Here is a 15,528-nt window from a genome sequence, read left to right as displayed (position 1 = left end):
TGTTTCTTCACTGCAATAAAAACTTAAATAAGACCCATGGGGAATACAAGGCAACTAAAATTGATTGCTGCATAGTTCCTTAATGACAGGTTAAACAAACAGGCTGAGTACACAGTAGGATAGCAGTGACCCCAAGAAGTACTATTTATCTTTGGTTGTGAGGCCCAGCAAAAAGTTACAGTCTCTTAAAATATAAGAGATATATTTACAGTGATGTATCATTGTACACTTTCACTGAATTTTATACATCAGCTTTTAACTGTGATACAGATAGTTATAAATATCCAATAAGACAGGGAACTGAATTTCTACACTTTTAATTCAGTTAATAATTGTTTGTAGAAGGAGCTGTGGGCAGGCCTGCTTTTCATGCTGCCTGGCTCCCACACAGTTAGCTTAGCCCCGGATATAACAACACACAAGCTGTATTCATTTAAACACTGCCTGGCCCATTAGTTCTAGCCTCTTATTGGCTAACTTTCACATCTTGATTAACCCATTTGTAATAATCTGTGTAGCACCATGAAGTGGTGGCTTACCAGGAAAGATTCTAGCCTATATCCATCTCAGGTTGAAGAATCATGGCGTCTGACTGACTCTGTTTCTTTCTCCTAGCATTCTATTCTGTCTACTCTGCTTATCTAAGCTGCTGTCCTATCAAAGGCCAAAGCAGTCTCTTTATTTGACCAATGGAAGTAACACATAGACAGATGACCTACCTACATCAATTGTTGTCAGGTTTTTTGTCCTGCCCAGTTCCTGCAGTCGTTAAGTCCCAAAGAAATCACACAGAGGTCTACCTTAACTATAAACTGATTGGCCCATTAGTTCAGACTTCTTATTAACTCTTACAACTTATATTAGCTCACTATTCTTGTCTATGTTAGCCACGTGGCTTGGTACCTTATTCAGTGAGGCAGTCACATCTTTATTCTTCTATGACTGGTGTGGACTGCAGAGGAATTGGCTTCCTCCTGCCCAGAATTCTGCTGGTCTCATTGACTCACCTCTACTTCCTGTCTGGTTGTCCTGCCTATACTTTCTACCTCCCTACTGGCCAATCAGTGTTTATTTAAAATATAATTGACAGAATACAGACCATTCTTCCACACCATTTCCCTCTCTTTTTTTTAACAAAGGAAAATATCCATAGTCCACTTTTTGGGAATATGGGCATAGATTTCCAGGCTACTTCCTGCTGGCTCAGGGCACTGATAATCTTATGGGAACCTAAAGAAATTTAGAATTATGATCAAGTCCTGACTGGAGTATCCTGTGATTCTTGATCATCTCAGACAGCAGTCTTGAGGCTCTTCTGGATGTAGAATGCAGACATCTGGCCTATCTGTTTCTACTGGAGATTTTTCAGGTGGTCTTCATTGATCAAACCTGAAATTTTAAATTCAGAATAAATCCACAGCCTCTCCTTTTCCATGGGAAAAAAAAAGCAAAACCTCTTCTCCAAAGTAATATATATTTTGACTTCAACTTTGAAGTCAAGGTATTTTCAAAATACCTATCATGGATTAATTCAGCAACATATATAAGCAAATATCTTTTAGCATCTGTTGCTTCTTCCTCAGCATTCAAACAATTCAAAGAGAACATAGTAACATACAATATCCAGACTCTGTGTATTTTTCATCTTTACATGGCTTTATTTTAACCTCTATTTTTTTTTATTTTTAATGTATGGCTTTTTGAGATAGGGCTTCTCTGTGTATGTTTGGTTATCCTTGAACTCCCTTTGTAGACCAGGCTGTCCTTGAACTCACAGAGATCCACCTTCCTCTGCCTCCTAAGTGCTGGTATTAAAGGCATGTGCCACCACACCTAGAACTCACAGAGGTCTGCCTGCCTCTGTTTTCCAAATGATAGGATTAAAGGTGTGTACCACCACACCCAACTACTCTCCTTTTTTCTTTTAAGGACTTTATGCTTTTTTTCCAAGCCTACATACACACTGTAAACCATTTAGAGGTTTTTCTCTGTCTTTGAATCTATCGTTACTGTATAATTCTCTTTTTCTGACCACATGAGTCTATAATTTTCTAAGCAATAAGGACAGGTTTAAAGTCGTGGCTTTGACAGCTGGATCCAGCCCATTCTTTAGTTTTCTGAGATTGCAGGCTCATGGTGCAGGTACTGGCTGGATCCACATTTATTACCAAAACTCTATGGTGTTTCAAGGTCTCTGCCACCACCAGAAAGCATGCGGTCAGCTTTTCATCAACACCATCTAAGTGTTTTGTGGCAGGACCTGTTAAAAGAGCTGCAAGGTTTTGCAGATAAAACCAAGAAGCCTCTCTTAAATGAGAGAGTTTGCCTCTAGCAAGCAGAACCCACCTGAGAAAATGCTGTTATCAATAAGTCATGCTTAACTCTTTTCGTTTATGTCTAGAATTAATTCCTGAGCTCTTTCAGGCTTTATGTGGATGTAGTTGTCTATGTGGGTGCCATTTTTTGTCAGGGTTTCTGTCCTGCCCAGTTCTCAGAGTTGTTAAGTCCCAAAGAAATCACACATAGGTCTACCTTAACTATAAACTGATTGGCCCATTAGACTTCTAATTAACTCTTACAACTTATATTAGCCCATTATACTTGTCTGTGTTAGCCATGTGGCTTGGTACCCTATTCAGAGAGGAAGTCACATCTTCCTTCTTCTGTGGCTGGTGTGGACTGCAGAGGAATGGGTTTCCTCTTTCCCAGAATTCTGCTGTTCTCATTGACCTGCCTCTACTTCCTGTCTGGTTGTCCCACCTATACTTCCTGCCTGGCTACTTGCCAATCAGTATTTATTTAAAATACAATTGACAGAATACAGACCATTCTCCTACACCAAATAATTTTGGCTAAACTCAAGCCTTCAGAGTTGACATTACACACATGCACACACACACATATACACACAGAGACACACACACACAGAAAGAGAAAGGAAGAGAAAGGGAGACAGACAGACAGACAGAGAGAGAGAAAGAGAAAGAGGGAGGGACAAAGGCAGGGAGAGAAAGAGAGAGAGAGAGAGAGAGAGAGAGAGAGAGAGAGAGAGAGAGAGAGAAAGAAAGAAAGAAAGAAAGAAAGAAAGAAAGAAAGAAAGAAAGAAAGAAATCATGACAGTCTCCCAATATTAGCCTTGCCTGTGTGGTACTTGGCATGCAGTTGTGAATCAGACTGCCAGCCCAGATATTATTGTTTAGCCAATCTGCCTTAAACATGCTCATTCACACCATATTTTTAACCTGAAGATGTCTAAAAATATCAGACAATACCAAGCCTAAATAAAAAAAAATAAACTGTGGAAAATATTACATAAATTATTAACTTTCCTTCATTGTAAAGGACAAAACATTCATATCTTCTTTGACATGATGCTGGAGCAGCTGCCTAGGAGCCCTTATTTCTCTTAATCTTCTTCTCAGCTTTAAAAGAAAGTATGCCATTGCATGCTGGTAGACTGCATAGGAAACTCAACTTAGAGCTGAAAGTCAGAAGTAAAATTAAAAATTAAGCTTAAAATTTGCAGTGAATATGCCTAGCTTTTGTATCACTGCAAATTCAGAAAAATGATAATTATTTAGAGATAGAGACCAGGTTTTAATATTGATAGATAGGTCAACTAGCTTGGTTTAATCACTCTATATATTGAATTTGTGGATATCCACACTTATTCATACAGCATGCATATATATACATATATAAAGTGTATATTATATAACAATATCACTTTGTGTCTTATAAATATATACAATAGTTTATCAACTTATAATTAAATTAAACATAGACAATAGTGTTTAAAATTATTTGTAACATGTTTTCCTACATGTATCAAACTTTCCACTACCCATAGAGTTTTAGCAGAACCTCTGCTACATGTCCACAGACACGGTGGAGGGTTTTTAATATGCATGTCCTTTGGAAGACACCTTCTTTGTAAAACTAAAGAATAAGTAGGGCAGAATCACTTCGTGTCAGTGCTCTACACTGGAACAATATTTTTCATTTGCATTCTTTATCTTACTATTATTGCTTTGTCTGGTGGTTGGGATCAAGCTCAGAGACTTGCATTTGGCATATGCAACTCTGCGAATTTTTGAAAAAGTTAATAATTTATAATATTTATAAAATATAAATAAAATAAACCTTTATTTTAAGACATTTTCATTTAAATATATCAATGAACATCTGTCACTTATCTATTCATCTGTAGAATACATTTTAAAATTTCTATCTATAAAGACAGCATAAACATCTGTCTGCCTCTATATAAGACCTGCAAGAGTCATTAGCTCTCTGTTTTTATTACAACACAGTACACAGGATGTTTGACTATCATCAAATTCTGTGGGGTGTCATTCTAATTCAAGAGAAAAAGAAAATAAGAAATTATAGAAATTAGTCTCTCTGCCTCCTTATCTGTGAACATTTGCATGGTAGTGTTAGAGAGATGGCTCAGGGTGAGCAGTGCTTTCTGCTGTTAGGGAAAACTTAGTTTGGTTCCCAGCATATACATGAAAGCCTACAACTACCTATTAATCCAGTTCCAGGGGATCCCATACTCTCTGTTGACCTCTTTGAGCTCCTATTTGTAGGTAGTTATATAAAACTCACACAGGCATAAACACAAACATATAAACTGATTGTGTGTGTGTGTGTGTGTATGTGTGTGTGTGGTGGTTGAGGTATCACAAATGTCTAACACTAGCAAATCAAACTATATTTTGCTGTGTCTGGTTCCATGAATCATAGAATCCCTAAATTGAAACTCAAAAGTTGTGTTATTGAAATAAATTGTGTGTGTATGGAAGCAGCATGAAATCAGACTGTGAGAAGTTGGAATCCTAGCTCTGAGACCTCAGTCCTGTGGTATTGAAGGGCCATTTCTTATCAGTGACATGGAGATAATGATATGTAAATAGTAGTAATAATACTTGCTATAAAACTTTCTCCTTTAATGTCAGGGAATAGTAATGCTCTACTCATCTCTAGAGCAATACCCATAAAGAAATTCTGATTGAATGAAGACCAGAGATTAATTGGTCCCTTGGGAATAAACAGGTACATAAAAAGTTGATAGATATAGAGACTGGCCTGAAGAGCAGACATGAGTCATATTGTAACAAAGGGACATCATGACCTTGGAGGTGTTGAGTCCCATTGTAATTCTCTTCAGGTTCCTTAAGATGCACTTGTTATTAGTTGAATTTAATTAATGCTTCAGACACTTTTGAAAATAGTCACTGTTTAATTAAATATAATTTTATTATTTATTTAGTGCTGACCTGACATTAAAATGTTATATTTCATTGTAAACTTTAACTTTTAAAATGTTTTATTAATCCTTTGAGAATTCCATACAATATGTTTTGAACATATTCACCCCCTTCAGCTCCCTCTCTTTCTACCCTTCCCACATAACATTGAGATTATTTTTTTCCCTTCTTCCTTCATCAACTCCAGTTTGTGTTGCCTAGCTAGTCTTATAATTGTAACCCACACTAGCATATACTCAGCCTACCATGGGTCACATCATTAAAAAAAAAAAAAGCAGAACTTTTCCCTCTCCCATCCCCAGAAGATGCTAATAGCTCTTCAACAAGTGGTGGCCTTATTATATGTGTTCCTTTGCTCTCTGTGCCAAGATTTTTGTCTGGATGAATCTTCCTTTGGTTTTGTGCCTACTGTCAAATTGCTGTGAGTTCATATTGCATCAATTCTGTTGTGTCTGGAAAACACAGGTTCTTTGAAGTTATTTTCTGCCTTTGACTATTATACAATCATTTTATCCCTCTTGGCAAAGATCTCTTGGGAGAAAAAATAAAATTTTAACGATATATATGGAGACTCATTTACATTTTATAATATTTCCATATAGTTGTTACTTTAATTCACCAATGATTGTTGTAATAAGAGCGGCGGGCTGCGTCCCCGGCACCGGGCCACCCGCATGGCTAGCTTAATGCCCCGAAATAATTACACGGAAACTGTATTATTTTAATCACTGCCTGGCCCATTAGCTCCAGCCTCTTATTGGCTAGCTCTTACATATTGATCTAACCCATTTCTAATATTCTGTGTAGTACCATGAGCTGGCTTACCAGGAAAGATCTTAACCTGCGTCTGTCTGGAGTGGGAGAATCATGGCGACTCACTGACTCGGCTTCTTTCTCCCAGCATTCTCTTCTGTTTACTCCACCCACCTAGGGTTGGCCTATCAAATGGGCCTAGGCAGTTTCTTTATTAATTAACCAATGAAAGCAACAGATTAGAAAGAAATCAGTCCCACATCATTTCCCCTTTTTCTGTTTAAACAAAAAAGAAAGACTTTAACATAGTAAGATTACATATAACAAAATGGTTATCAAGCAAGAATTAGTTACAATATTTATATCTATTTTATCTCTTATCATAACTAAGGAAAACTATAACTATCTATCCATTCTTCAACTCCATCAAAGACTCCAGAAGGATATAATATTACCTAAGTAAACAAGAAATCCAAAACTCTAGAAATGACAGAGACATTTCGCTGCCTGGACAGTCATTCAAAGTTCTTTTGTACTGTTGGGGCATCCATCTTCAGCCTTCAGGCCCATAGTATCCAGCAGACATTTTCATCAAGCAGGAAATTCCAAAGACAGTTCAGTCACTTTTTGCTGTGTCCTGCAGAATGTCTCGCAGACCCTTTTATGAGTCAGGAACCCAGAAAGACCATCTCACCTTTAGGCAAGTTCAGCAGTCCTCTTTCTGCGGGTTCTCTGTGTCCAGTTTATGCAACAGTCCAGGCAAGAACAGTTTCTTGCCCAAATGGCTATCAAACTCCATAAGGAGCCTCTTCAATGCCCATCTTCCTCTTGAAGTAGATTGGTGCTGCCAGGAGCAGACGTGTCTCATTATCATGAAAAGCCCTAAGTTATTAAAATATTAAATGCCATATTCTGCAGTCTTTGAAAGATATGAAGAATGCCTATCTAGTTGAAATATATCTATGCACATCTAGAAAATCTAACTAACATGACTACAAGCTTGACTATTATTTATGATTATCCATTAGCAACCTATATTTCCTAATTATACATTACATTTTTAAATGAACTACACAATCACAGTACCTTAATAAAGATCAGAAACACATATACATATAACAAAATTGACCTTAAAATCCATACCAATGCAAATTATTCATATCTATATCATTTCCCCCTTTAAATGTAAAAGAACATTTATAAACAATATTTGGGAACATGGGCACAGTTTTTTCTCTCCAAACTGCTTCCTGCTGAATGGGGGCGCTGTATTCAGATCTTTCATGGTGTAACCTGTGTGTCAGGGTCATCTCAGTCGGCAGTTGAGTGAAGTAATTTTCTGAAGGTGTTCACAGCAACCTTTCAGGAGGGCGTGGTCTATCATACCATATCGGGATAGATGCAATCCACAGAGTCTTATCCTCTGTGAAAACAAAAGAAGACCCTCTCCAAAGCATTATATCCTTAGACCCATATTCTGAAAACATAATACCCTTATATCCATTCTGGATTAGCTTGGCAGCCCATATAATGAAATGTCTCTCTGCACTTAGCTCCTTTACAGTCAAAAATTTTAAAGAAAACACAATAATAGAAAGAATCCAGACTCTCTGTGAATTTTCCGTTTTTACGCGGCTTATTTTTCTTTATTTCTTTTAGTCTATAACTATCTGTACTCTGTGTCTTTAAAGACTTTACCCTTTTTTTAAGACATTAACTTTTTTCTTTATATATATATTTTTCTCTCTCTCAAGCCTACGTATATCTATCCAACAGTGTCTGAATCAGTACTATTGTGAATCTGTAATTTTTTTACTATCCAGGAGCATCTTTTAAATTTTTAAGCAGTTCTTAAAAATTTAAGTTGCACCATGTAGGGGTAATACGGTACTGCCTGTGTCCGGCTCAGTCTAAACTTTAACTGCGCTGTTATTATGGTAATTACGGTAGTTCCTGCCTGACACCAGCAGAGTTCCACATGGCGCATGGCGGAGCTGAGCCGCTCCTGCATCAGAACCATTTGGTGCCCCTGAGTCACACACAGTTCCAGGCACACAGCAGTCCAAATTGCCATCAAGCAAGCCATAGCACCTTACTCCAAATGTTCCATTCAAAAGCTCTGTCTCCAGCAGGAGCCAGACAGAGATCGCGATGGCGGCACAGCCCAGAAAGCCGGCATTTTAAAACAGCCAGTTTTTTCCTGCTGCTGAGTCAGGACAATTTCTTTGCCGCACGCAACCCACAAACAGCAAAAAGCTGTCTTAAATTCTCTCTGTGTCCTTTTTAAGCCCTCTCAGGTTTTACGTGGAGTTCATTAGCACGTTGGGTGCCACTCTGTTGTAATAAGAGCAGCGGGCTGCGTCCCCGGCACCAGGCCGCCCGCATGGCTAGCTTAATGCCCCGAAATAATTACACGGAAACTGTATTATTTTAATCACTGCCTGGCCCATTAGCTCCAGCCTCTTATTGGCTAGCTCTTACATATTGATCTAACCCATTTCTAATATTCTGTGTAGTACCATGAGCTGGCTTACCAGGAAAGATCTTAACCTGCGTCTGTCTGGAGTGGGAGAATCATGGCGACTCACTGACTCGGCTTCTTTCTCCCAGCATTCTCTTCTGTTTACTCCACCCACCTAGGGTTGGCCTATCAAATGGGCCTAGACAGTTTCTTTATTAATTAACCAATGAAAGCAACAGATTAGAAAGAAATCAGTCCCACATCAAATGATTAAATATATATATATATTTAAAATATTTACACATTTGCAAGCTAAATTCAAAGTAATATATATATCCCTACTTTTTTTTAAGGATGTGACAACTTTATTGAGGACAATCAGATGTTTTATACCCTTATCAAAAAAATGGAATATAGTACCAAGTGCCAAGATGAATACTGTTGCAGTTGCCAGAATACAATGATGTTTGCAAGTTATACAGAAAACACAAGATTCATGTCTAAGGCCATTTGTTCTGCTGAGCTTCTGTGTTTCCTTGACTTCTAAGGGAACATACAGAGAAACAGAAAGTGGCCAGAACACTTCACTACCTGAGGGAGTGCCTTGGTTTCTCAGCAACTAAAATAAATAAATAAAAATAAAAAAAAATTAAAAAAAATACATGGTACCCCAGAAACCATGGACTTTAGCCTGAAAATCCTACAACAAATTCTTTTTTTTTATTGAAAAAAAAAATTTTCCACCTCCTCCCTGCCTCCCATTTCCCTCCCTCTCCTCCCGCCCCTCTCCCTCTCCCCCTACTCCTCTTCTCCTCCCTCTCCAGTCCCAAGAGCAGTAAAGGTTCCCCGCCCTGTGGAAAGTCCAAGGTCCTCCCCCCTCCATCCAGGTCTAGGAAGGTGAACATCCAAACTGTCTAGGCTCCCACAAAGCCAGAACATGAAGTAGGATCAAAACCCCGTGCCATTGCCCTTGGCCTCTCGTCAGCTCTCATTGTCCGCCATGTTCAGAGAGTCCGGTTTTATCCCATGCTATTTCAGTCACAGTCCCGCTGGCCTTGGTGAGCTCCCAATAGATCGGCCCCACTGTCTCAGTGGGTGGGTGCACCCCTCGTGGTCCTGACTTCCTTGTTCATGTTCTCCTTCCTTCTGCTCCTCATTAGGACCTTGGGAGCTCAGTCCGGTGCTCCAGTGTGTGTCTCTGTCTCTATCTCCAGCCATCGCTAGATGAAGCTTCTATGGTGATATGCAAGATATTCATCAGTATGGCTATAGGATAGGTTCATTTCAGGTTCCCTATCCTCAGCTGCCCAAGGAACTAACTGGGGACATTGCCCCGGGCATCTGGTAGCCACTCCAAGTTCAATTCTCTTGCCAACCCTTAGGTGGCTCCCTTAACTAAGATATGAGTTTCCCTGCTCCCCTATCCAACCTTCCTATCTGGTGTTTGCTATATTTATGGGTAAATGACCATGAAACAGATAAAATGTCTACATATTAAAGAGCATCCTGGATTAGGTCTTGCCACTCATCCATATTTGGGAGATTTTGCTCATTGCAAAAATAAAGCTCCAAATTCAGAAAATACCTGAGAGACCAGGAAAACAGTTCTTAATCTAATGGAAACTCTAAACAGGCAGATGCTCAGAAAGGATAGAGAATATGTAAATTATATACATAGAAACTACAGAGTCAAAATTCACACTTTTGTAAGTCTGTATGCAAACCAATGCTAATCTTTCAATTTTATCTGCATGCAGTTTAGTACATATTTGCCTCTCACTCAGCTTGTTTGTTAATTTCACAAAGGTACATCCTTCTCCTAACTGAGTATGGACAGCCCCATAGTCAGTGATCAGTAGAGGTGACTTACCATTGCAGACTCTACAGAGCTATATATCAGAAATCATTCGTATAGCAAAGTGTTGAGCAAATGACTTTACCAACTAAACATTAAATTTAGTTAAATGTCACAGAGATGGTTTTGTCTACTAAAGTAGTGACAAATACATCTTATGTGATGGAAGTATACAACCATGACTGTAGAAAAATGATGTAGAGTTATGCAAGTTTCAATTATTTTTTATTTTCACTTTTTTTCTATTTTTGATATTGTAATTTTGTTACCTTTCTTCCTTTCCTGAAAACTCCCATATATATGTATACACACATGTATTCATATACATACATACAACATCATACAGACTGAATAATTTATATTTAGTAATATATGTATATATACATATATAATAATAAAAATTACATAGTACAGACTAAACAGTTTATATTTAGGAATATATGTATATACATATATGCATGAAATAGCAATTAGTGAAAGAATATATCTATTTTCTTATTTTGTTAAACTCTTAAAAATTTAAAGGACATTAGAGATTTAGGTACAGGACATTCAACTACAATATCCTATTAACACTGGTAATCAGAATGCCCAGATGTTAAAATTTATATCTAAATTTGTATAAAATCTGTATTTGAACACTTCACAGTATGTGAAAATTCCAAGTTTGGTAGAAACAGGAAGGTATTTTGAGGGTATTTCAGAGTTGATTATGGGTCTGGGTCAGAAAGCTCAGAGATAAACTGAGTTTTCTTCCTTGGACCTACATGGTGGTTGGAGATAACAGAATCCTGGGAGCTGTTTTCTGACCTTCACACATGTATTGTGGTATGAAGGCATACTGACACACACTTTTTTTTATTGTTTAAAAAGCCACTGAGGTAAAATGTGAAAATAAAATGAAAAAAAAAGAAAACATACAAGATGAGGCTTCAGCCCTACACAAAGAATTTCAGGTATCTAAAAAATTCTGAAAGTTGGAGAAATAGTCTTCCCTAGGAAAGAACATTCTAATTGGCTGTTCCATATCCAATAGTCAGCTCTAAAAGCATTTAAGTAACATTATACCTATTGAGCAGGTTTTATTTATAAATTTTGGAGTGTGTGTATGTGTGTGTACACACATGTGTATATGTGGAACAACCATTATTGAAAAATAGAAGCATTGAATTTGAAATAGATCAAAGGGAAGTATAGCAGGTGGATTGGAGGGAGGAAAGGGGAAGTGAAAAACTGATATAAATCGGATGATAATATTAAAATAAAAGGAATAATTAAAATGCAATTTAATTATCAGCACCTGGGGAAATGAAGGTGTGAGTGCCTTTATCAAGGACGTGCTGACAGTCCATTTATCCCTTTATCATGAGTGACAACAAGATGGTCAACTGTGAAGAAAGAAGTTGGTGGGTTTTTTGTTTGTTTTGTTTTTTTAATTGAAAAAAAATTTTTCTGCCTCCTCCCCGCCTCCCATTTCCCTCCCCCTCCTCCCGCCCCTCTCCCCCTCCCCCCACTCCTCTTCTCCTCCCTCTCCAGTCCCAGGAGCAGTCAGGGTTCCCTGCCCTGTGGAAAGTCCAAGGTCCTCCCCCCTCCATCCAGGTCTAGGAAGGTGAACATCCAAACTGTCTAGGCTCCCACAAAGCCAGAACATGAAGTAGGATCAAATCCCCGTGCCATTGTCCTTGGCCTCTCGTTAGTTTAGTTCTCATTGTCCGCCATGTTCAGAGAGTCCGGTTTTATCCCATGCTTTTTCAGTCACAGTCCAGCTGGCCTTGGTGAGCTCCCAATAGATCGGCCCCACTGTCTCAGTGGGTGGGTGCACCCCTTGTGGTCCTGACTTCCTTGTTCATGTTCTCCTTCCTTCTGCTCCTCATTAGGACCTTGGGAGCTCAGTCCGGTGCTCCAGTGTGTGTCTCTGTCTCTATCTCCATCCATAGCTAGATGAAGGTTCAGCTTTTGTTGTGATGAACAAACTGATTCTGTCATTCGTGTGTAAATGTCAGATCAGAGTGATGCTTGACAGGGCTTACACAGCAGTGCCATGTGGAATCAACAGCTCCTTTACCTGGAGACATTGAAGTATCTGTGACATCTAGAGATAGGAATTGGTTTTCTCCCTCTACTATGTAAGTCCTGGGATTGAATTTAGGTCATCAGATTTGATGGTAAGCATTTTACCTATGGAGCCATTTCTGGCCTAGTGCCATTGTCCTTGGCTTCTCATCAGCCTTCATTGTCCGCCATGCTCAGAGAGTCCAGTTTCAACCCATGCTTATTCAGTCCCAGACGAGCTGGCCTTGGTGGGCTCCCAATAAATCAGATCCACTGTCACAGTGGGTGGGTGCATCCCTCATGGTCCTGATTTCCTTGCTCATGTTCTCCCTCCTTCTGCTCCTCATTTGGACCTTAAGAGCTCAGACCGTTGCTCCAAATTGAGTCTCTCTCTACCTCGATCCATCACCAGATGAAGGTTCTAAGGTGATATGTAAGACATTCATCAGTATAGGATAGGGTCATTTCAGGTTCCCTCTCCTCAGTTGCCCAAGGTACCAGCTGGGGACATCTCCCTGGACACCTGTGAACCCCTCTAGAATCAAGTCTCTTGCCAACCCTAAGATGGCTCCCTTAGTTAGGATACATACTTCGCTGCTCCCGTATCCACCCTTCCTATATCCCAACCATCCCAATCCCCCGAGCTCCTCCCATCCTCCCCTTCTCATGTTTCTCATCCCATTTCCCCTTTGCCCCATGCCACCTCCCCCGCAAGTTCCCAGTTTTTGCCCTGCAATCTTGTCTACTTCCCCTCTCCAGGCGGATGACTATACGATTTTCTTTGGGTTCACTTTCTTATTTAGCTTCTCTAGGATCACAAATTATATGCTCAATGTCCTTTATTTATGGCTAGAAACCGATTATGAGTGAGTACATCCCATGTTCCTCTTTTTGGGTCTGGGATACCTCACTCAGGATAGTGTTTTCTATTTCCATCCATTTGCATGCAAAATTCGAGAAGTCATTGTTTTTTACTGCTGAATAGTACTCTAATATGTATATATTCCACACTTTCTTCATCCATTCCTCCATTGAAGGGCATCTAGGTTGTTTCCAGGTTGTGGCTATTACAAACAATGCTGCTATGAACATAGTTGAATAGATACTTTTGTCATTTGATGGGGCATCTCTTGGGTATATTCCCAATAGTGGTATTACTGGATCTTGGGGTAGGTTGATCCCAAATTTCCTGAGAAATCGCCACACTGATTTCCAAAGTGGTTGCACAAGTTTGCATTCCCACCAGCAATGAATGAGTGTGCCCCTTTCTCCACAACCTCTCTAGCAAAGGCTATCATTGGTGTTTTTGATTTTAGCCATTCTGACAGGTGTAAGATGGTATCTCAAAGTTGTTTTAATTTGCATTTCCCTGATCGCTAAGGAGGTTGAGCATGACCTTAAGTGTCTTTTGGCCATTTGAATTTCTTCTGTTGAGAATTCTCTGTTCAGTTCAGTGCCCCATTTTTTTATTGGGTTAATTAGCATTTTAAAGTCTAGTTTCTTGAGTTCTTTATATATTTTGGAGATCAGACCTTTGTCTGTTGCAGGGTTTGTGAAGATCTTCTCCCAGTCAGTGGGTTGCCTTTTTGTCTTAGTGACAGTGTCCTTTGCTTTACAGAAGCTACTCAGTTTCAGGAGGTCCCATTTATTCAATGTTGTCCTTAATGTCTGTGCTGCTGGGGATAAACATAGGAAGTGATCTCCTGTACCCATATGTTGTAGAGTACTTCCCACTTTTTCTTCTATCAGGTTCAGTGTGTTCACACTAATATTGAGGTCTTTAATCCATTTGGACTTGAGTTTTGTGCATGGTGATAGATATGGATCTATTTTCATTCTTCTACAGGTTGACAACCAGTTCTGCCTGCACCATTTGTTGAAAATGCTCTCTTTTTTTCCATTGAATACTTTTAGCTCCTTTATCAAAAATTAGGTGTTCATATGTTTGTGGGTTAAAATCAGGGTCTTCTACTCAGTTCCATTGATCGACTTCTCTGTTTTTATGCCAATACCAAGCTGTTTTCAATACTGAGGCTCTGTAATAGAGTTTGAGGTCAGGGATGGTAATGCCTCCAGACGATTCTTTATTATATAAGAATGTTTTGGCTATCCTGGGTTTTTTGTTTCTCCATATAAAGTTGATTATTGTCCTCTCAAGATCTGTGAAGAATTTTGATGGGATTTTAATGGGGATTGCATTGAATCTATAAATTGCCCTTGGTAGAATTGCCATTTTTACTATGCTGATCCTCCCAATCCAAGAGCAAGGGTGATCCTTCCATTTTCTTGTATCCAAGAAGTTGGTGTTAACAAGGCAATAGGTTCTTTGCACCCTCATCTAAAACTTCCTACTCTTCAGAATATAAATAACTACATCACTCCTGTGTTCAAACCAGCTAATGGTAGCTTTTAATAATGACCAAATGAACTAAGACAACCTTTATTTAGCTTCTTTTTCTTCATTCTCTATTACAATATCTAAGAATTGAGTGTTATTGAAAGATGATTGGATTTCATGTCTTCCTGGCATGGAGGGAGATAGTAACGCCTTAACATCTTACAAATCCTGTCCTTACTTCCTATTATTTGACTAAATGAAAAACATTTTATATTTGATTAATTTTATATTAGAATAGTTTACTGTTCTTGTAGATAGTAGTTCTCAACCTGTGGGTCACTACCTATTTGTGGGTTGAAGTCCCTTTCACTTGGGTCATCTAAGACTATCAGATTAGACATTAGCATTCATAAAAGGAACAAAGTTGGAGTCATGAAATAGCAACAAAAGTAATTTTATGGTTGGGAGTCACCAGAACATGAGGTATTGTATTAAAGGTTTGCAGCATTGAAAGGTTGAAAACCGCTGTTCTATACTGAAAACGTACATTTTCTAATTTTGCCTGAGGTTTATATCTTTATTATGAAGCGGGTTTTGTATTCATCTGTATATTAGAACACCACAGACCAAATCATTTAAGTAGCACATGACAGCTCATTTCATTGTGCAATGATGGAAGAACTAGGTCAACTCCCTCTGACTCTAAGTTCAATGATCTGCCACTTCAATGAAACATCTCATCATGTTTTTTTTATAATCATAACCATATTTTACATCAAAGTATTATCTTTCAGAC

Source organism: Chionomys nivalis, chromosome 4 (assembly GCF_950005125.1).
Source record: "Chionomys nivalis chromosome 4, mChiNiv1.1, whole genome shotgun sequence".
Taxonomy (NCBI): Eukaryota; Metazoa; Chordata; class Mammalia; order Rodentia; family Cricetidae; genus Chionomys; species Chionomys nivalis.
The sequence above is the reverse complement of the archived record's forward strand: the minus strand, read 5'-3'. Positions refer to the sequence as shown.